Below are 6,871 nucleotides of genomic sequence, written 5' to 3'. Positions count from 1 at the left end.
CAATCATGCCTCACATTTTGAACGGTAGGAGACTAAAATCCAACAATGAAATTTTAGGGTCATAAAATTTTTTCAAAGGGTTCGGTTTATAAATATTGTTGGTAATTGTGTATTATCCCGAGCAAACTCAAGAAGTGAAGTTAATCATAACGACATACACCAAAATATGATGAAAATACAATACTTTAGTAACAAACTTATGGAAACTACAACAACGAATTGTGGAAGCAGGCCGCCCAGAACGGATTATGTTAAATACCTAACCAACCACCTCTATATATTAAATTAAAATATACCTGCATCGGAGTTTTTCTCACTCAGACTGAGCTAATTATAATCAATTGCAGACAGACAAACCGGTTCAGATGAAACAGAGCTCACTTCTTGAGTGCGTTCCGGATAATACACAAGTACCATATTGCATTAGTGGAGTCCCCACCCTTCCGCTTTATGCACAGGTAAGCTAATAAATGTAATCAATAATGCCTTTCCGCGTCACTCATATTATAGCTCTAGAAAGTGGGATCGAACCACATTTTTCGTACAACTTGTTGTTTTGACATAAAGTCAGTCAAAAATTTGGCAAATCTTCCTCTTACTTTTGAAGCACCCGCGTTCCAGGAACATATTTGACCACAGTCATTGCCGCAGATTCCAATATTCTAGCCTTGGTTCGCAGACTTATCTTACTATTCTTCTAAACTTTTCTTGTAAAAAACAAAAACCAAACAAAACACCCTGAGCCGTGGCTATTTTACTTCTTACATCTTCAGCTCATCCACCATCTTTACTAATAACAGTACCCAAGTAAGTAAACCTGTCCACTTGATAGATCTTCTCATTACCCAATATCACTTTTTCACCTTCATTTATTCCTAGTCTAGGCGACTTAGTCTTATTAACATTAATTTTCAAACTTATTCTTGCGCTCCGAACTCTCAAACCTCAAAAAATTCCTTCACTCTGCCAATGTTTTTCTGGAACACTCAAATTGTCTGCAAAACCCAAGTATGGGAGAGTATTACCTTCCCATTTGCCTAAATGCTCTCCCATAGCTTTTTGCCGAGTTCCTTAGGACAAAGTCCATTAAACTAATTCATATAAATGGGGATAGGACAAAACCCTGCTTCACTCGTAATTTGACGCCAAACCAGCTACTAACCCCAGTTTTTACCTTAATCGTAGCAATATTGTCCTCGTATATAGCACTAATCGCTTTAAATGTACTTGTCTGGTGTACCATATACTGATAAGACCTTCACCAAAGCTCTTCCATTAGCTGAATCAAATGCTTGTCCACGATCTATAAAACTGAGGACTGAAGGGGTCTGATGATTCCTCTCCCCTTCGTGAAACCACACTGTTCTTCCCTTAAAACTTAATCTATAGTATTTCTTAGTAGAATAAGTAATTTCATACTAAGTATTTTTCTTCCTATGAAAACCAAGCTAATGCCTCTATAATTAACACATTAAAAACAAAGTCCATGTTCTTAATCAAGAGACATCCATGCTGTGCAAACGAAATATGAAACCGGAGGAGTCTAGATTGAATGTCGAGACAGGGAGTTTTTTTAAGAAGGGCTCCATAAGTTCAGCCACTTATATAAGGAGGGGAAGGGTTGAAGTCCTGGCTAACCAAGAAGAATATTTGGAGCAAATTTGGAAAAATGTGCTCCCCCACCAAACATCTGCGTGTGTTACAAGATGTGGATCAAAAACATATAATGCAGTTGATGAACTGTTTTTTTTATAAACTGAATACAAACAAAAAATTAAACTTTTGAGTTAGTTTTCAGTATTTTTAAACAATTTTTTCATAATTTATAAATAAAAACGTTGTAGAAAAGGTACAGCCTTGTACGGGATGTTTAGCTCTTATGTGTCTAAAAACTCAGAATAATTCATATAGGGCGTATTTAAGCGTTTACAGCAAGAAACTATTGCTAGTATTGGTGTGTTTACAACATTTCACCTCTAGAAAAACCGATGTTCAAGTAGATTTTTCAGAATATTTATGGTTTTAACAGCTAATTCCACAATTTCTCCAAATACCTATCGTTTTTGAGAAGAAAAAACTCTATAACACTTGTCCATTGAGTAAATTTGCAATCAGACGAAGAATACTCCTGTCCCAGTGAATCGTGATGTAATTACACCAAGTAGCCGTTGTAAAAGAAGAAGAAAAAAAAAATACGAGGATGAATTCTTTTTGCTAGATATGCCAAGATTTGTCTTGAAAATTAGTTCACTTTTGTATTAGCTAGTGTTGTGGTGTAATTATTTGTGTTGCTTTTATATCCAGAGGCGGCTGTAAAAAAGCGAAAAACGCACAGTGACTTGACTTGCTTTATTTACTACTAATTACAAAATAAACTATATACAAGCAACCGCCCGGAGAAGGCTCAAAAAGCCTGATGAAAGACGGCTGCAATCCTCTAATTCTCAACCTCTCAAAATTCTAATTCTCAAAAAAAAAAAAAAAGACCTGAAAAAAAACTTGAACACTCTCTCTCAATTTAAACAATAATACCAAAAACTATGAAGAAAAAAATAAATAAAAAAAAGACATTAATGATGACAATAATAATAAATTACCTCCCCTCTCCCAATAAATTTTTTTTTTATTTTTACTTTAAACGACCAAATGTGCTCAGCTTCCCGAACGCCAACTGGGATATCATCCCAAATAGCCGGAGCCAAATACCGAATTCCGAAACCTGCACGTGTGGTGTCTCGATACTCAACCGTAAAATTTTCCGCCTCTCTAGTCGCATACCTGTGGAGTGAACTATTTACGCGAAAAAAATTTGTAAAAACTGGAGGACATACATCATTCAAACATCTATAGGCAAAAATAGCAGCTTGGTAATCGCGAATCTGACCAATGTTAAGCACTCTTAATTTTTTAAAACATGACGCGGTATCATTCACATTTTCTATATAATTCCCAAGAAGACGTACTGTTTTATTTTGTAAAATATGCACTCTTTTGAAATTTGCATAAAAATTGCTAGACCAAATGACACAACCATAAGAAATATAAGGCGCAACAATACTATTATAAAATAATAAAAGAACCGACAATGGTAAAAAATGCTTCAAACGACGCAAAATTCCCAGACCTCTAGCAACTTTAGCTGCAACAAGATCACTATGGTGCTTCCAAGACAAATTACAATCAAGCTGGAAGCCCAAAAAACGCACCTCATGCACCTGTGACAAAGACTTACCATTAAAAAATATCTCTCCATCAACACTCGGAGGCTTACCAACTCTCCTAAAAATCATAAAATTAGTTTTTTGAACATTTACTGACAAAAGGCTTAAACTTTTAAAAACATGAAATGACTTTAAAACCCTATTTACTTTCAACAATAGATCATCAATCATTCGACTAGACATAGTTAAAGCAGTATCATCCGCGAAAGTCGTGATAAAACACTCCGGTAAGTAGAAACGCATTGAATCAACATACACAAGGTACAGAAGTGGTCCAAAGACATATCACTGACGTACACCACACTTAAATTTATTGTTATAATAAAATGCATCATATGAAAAAACTTGAATATATATTCCACTTAAAAAAATATCAAACCACTTCAGATAATTACCACTAACTCCAAGGGACTGTAAACGTTTGAGTAAAATTTTAAAATCCACTGTATCAAACGCCTTTCTAAAATCAATAAAAACAGTCAAAGGGATTTCACCACGTTCAAAGCATCTATTTACAATATCACAGAGAGAATACACGGCGTCCGACGTCGAGTGACCTTTCCTAAAGCCGAACTGAGTTTCACTTAACATCCCTGTTTTCGTAAGGTAATCATATAGCCTTTTATGCACAATTTTTTCAAATATTTTTGAATATAAGAAGAAGATAATATTCTAGGTATGCCAAGGTTTTGTTGGGAATAAGTAGAACGTGAAAATTTGTCTCAAAAATAGCTGGAAAATGTCATGGAGACATATGGGAACTCTAGGAGATATACTCAATGCCAACTTTAGAAGACCTTCACTTCTTTTCTTATGATTTATCTCTTTAAAGAAGTTTCTTTATTTGTACAAACATTCTACATAGTATAATTTTTCATCGCTTTAAACAACATTCCAAAATTTTCTGCTTCTTCTGAAACCTATCACCATCGGTTTAAGCTACGAAACTAGCCTTTGTGGAAAGATCCTATATTTTCTTTTACAAACTACATATATGTCCACTTTTCGTTCTCCTCCAGTTTTTGCTTCCAATATTAATACACCTGCAGACGCAGGGGAGGGGGATTCTCCACCAGATTTGTCCCCAGCACCTGGAGGGGTGGTGACCAAATCATCGATATTTTTGCAATCAAACCTCTCCGCCCCACACCCGACAATCTAAACTTGTGCACCTGTGAGTGGCAGGTAAATCCATGATTTTGGGAGGGGGTGTTACAATCTTGATGGGTTTTTAGGCTCGCAAATCGTAATTTTGATTATCCCTTTTTTCTAAAACAGACACGTATATAAAGTTGTAGGCTATAGGGTTAATAAGAAATATTGAACCATGTGACTTTTCGTCTTGAAATTACCAAAAACATTCCTAAGCTGTTCTCAAAGAGAGGACCAGAAGGGCGATGCAGATCCAGAGGATAAAAATGAAATTGGGCCTACATTGCCCAATTCTGTTTAGAAGGCATTGAAATTGCGCCTACACTGCCAATCCTCTATTTAGGAACAGTTTAACAAATGGTTTTTGGCAATTATCTTAGAAGTGTGAAAATGACTTTAGGGTGTCGCAGCAAAGGTATGCTCCCATGTTTTGCGTCAAAGACCAAAGCCGTATCCAGGAGGGGTACGGCTCCCCAAAATTATTGTTCGCTTCGTAAAAAAGCAACACAAATACACATAAACAGATTTTTGAAAAGGAGAAAAAACAATGCAAGTCTCACTTGAAGATTATGCCTCAGTCTTTTTTCTTTAGTTAACACGTGGTGATTTTTAATGGCAAAAGAAATGTATAAAAATGGTAATATATTTGCCAGAAACGGCAAAAAACGAGCTTCACTCGTACCTTAACCTGCTTCGTGTCAGAAGTTAAGTTGAATTTTACCATTTCCATAAGTATTTGCTAATTTGACTATCATTCTTCATCTATTTTAGTTTTCTTAGCTATTACCGTTCTGTTTTCATATTGTTCATATTTCACCGTTATTTTCCATGATAAATATAAGTAAAATTTTGTAACAATTCCTAAATAGCATTACTGACTTCAGCTCACCTGAGCTTGCTACCATTTTACTTCGGTCTGTAGGACTCCCGTGAGCACCAGGGGTATTTAAGTGAGAAACGTCTCCCGAGGCTCAAAATTTGAAAAAGGAGAAAATTCATTTCGATAATGTAGTCATAAGGCATTCCTTTAATAGTTTAATTGTTCTTTGACCAAATAAATTCAGTAAATGATAAAATGGATGGAATCTAAAATGTAGGAAATGTGTAGACAGCAGAATAGCAACAGCACAGACGACCAAAGACAAGTTTTGTGACTTAAAAAATCATCTATCCTTTGCTAAAATTTGACAGGTACTCAAATTTTGTCCAAAATTTTTATTTGCAATCCAAATTTTCAATTCTTAAGCAGAAAAACTGAAAAAGCGAAACGCTATTAGTCAATTTAAAATTATTGATTCAACAGCAGTTTATTGAAACCACATAAAAAATTTTCGCGGTTGCACCCTCGTGAACCCCTTGCTCTTTACGCTAAGATCCATAGCGCGTTATAGTGTAAGGCCAAGTTTGATTATCCGTTCTTAAATAACTGAGACAAAAAGTAAATCTTTAGCGTAAAGAAGGGGATTACAGAAGGGAGCAGCCGCCTCATTTAAGGAATAATTTCTCTTCATTTTAATTTTCAATGTTGATCCTTACTTCCAGTTGGAAAAAACTGTTTTTTTTTTATTTCTCTAAAGATGGTAGTTTCAGGAAATGTACTTGAAACTCAAAAATTTGTCAATCCTTTTGACTGGTTTAAAATTTGACAAGAATAATATAATAAGAAATAAAGTTACATAAAGTAAGCAAATCTTTGTTAATTCAAACAGGTACGACAAAACTTCAACTTTAGCCAACAGAGAGCAGAGGTCGATGTGAAAATTTTGTAATTTTGAGTTTTAATTTATTACATGAATATTTTTTATGTTCGTGTGGGGTATATCGAGGTGTATTGTGGAAACTTGAGATTTTTTTTTAAATTACGGTGACTCTAGTAGCAGCTCAGCTTGAAAAGATGTATCGATGTGCACTATCAGCATTGGTTATGTAGTTAGCTCATACTTATAACCAGTCTTGAGAAAAATTTTAATCCGGGCAAGCCTCTAGGACAACTTATTTTTGCAAGTTTTAGTGCAAGTTTATTTTTGCAACTAATATGTATATATATATATATATATATATATATATATATATATATATATATATATATATATATATATATATATATATATATATATATGTTTAGATACAATTTATCAATAAACGAAACTTAAAGGATTTAGAAGTTGGAACTATTCAAATTTGTCCGAGTATAAAAATGGATGGATTAGACCTTTTTGACCTATGTTTCACAGATAGAATGATTGACTGATAGTATAAGTCATAAAAGCGGAACAAAAGAAATCAAGACACTTCTTACTATGGTGTTATAGGCAATCAATCCCTCTGTTCCTCTACAGTACACTGTGTTCTAACCAGGGTTGCCACCCGATGAACAAAAATTCACTAGATTGTTTGGTTGACGTAATGATTTTCTTCAATAATCTAGCAATTTATGTGTTTAAGTGAGATTTAGTGATCTTTTTTTGTTTGGGCAATGTAAAAATCACTAGAAATAG

This window comes from Artemia sp. Qi Xiang Cuo, chromosome 19 (genome assembly GCF_049724085.1).
Source record: "Artemia sp. Qi Xiang Cuo chromosome 19, ASM4972408v1, whole genome shotgun sequence".
NCBI classification, from domain to species: domain Eukaryota; kingdom Metazoa; phylum Arthropoda; class Branchiopoda; order Anostraca; family Artemiidae; genus Artemia; species Artemia sp. Qi Xiang Cuo.
The sequence above is the reverse complement of the archived record's forward strand: the minus strand, read 5'-3'. Positions refer to the sequence as shown.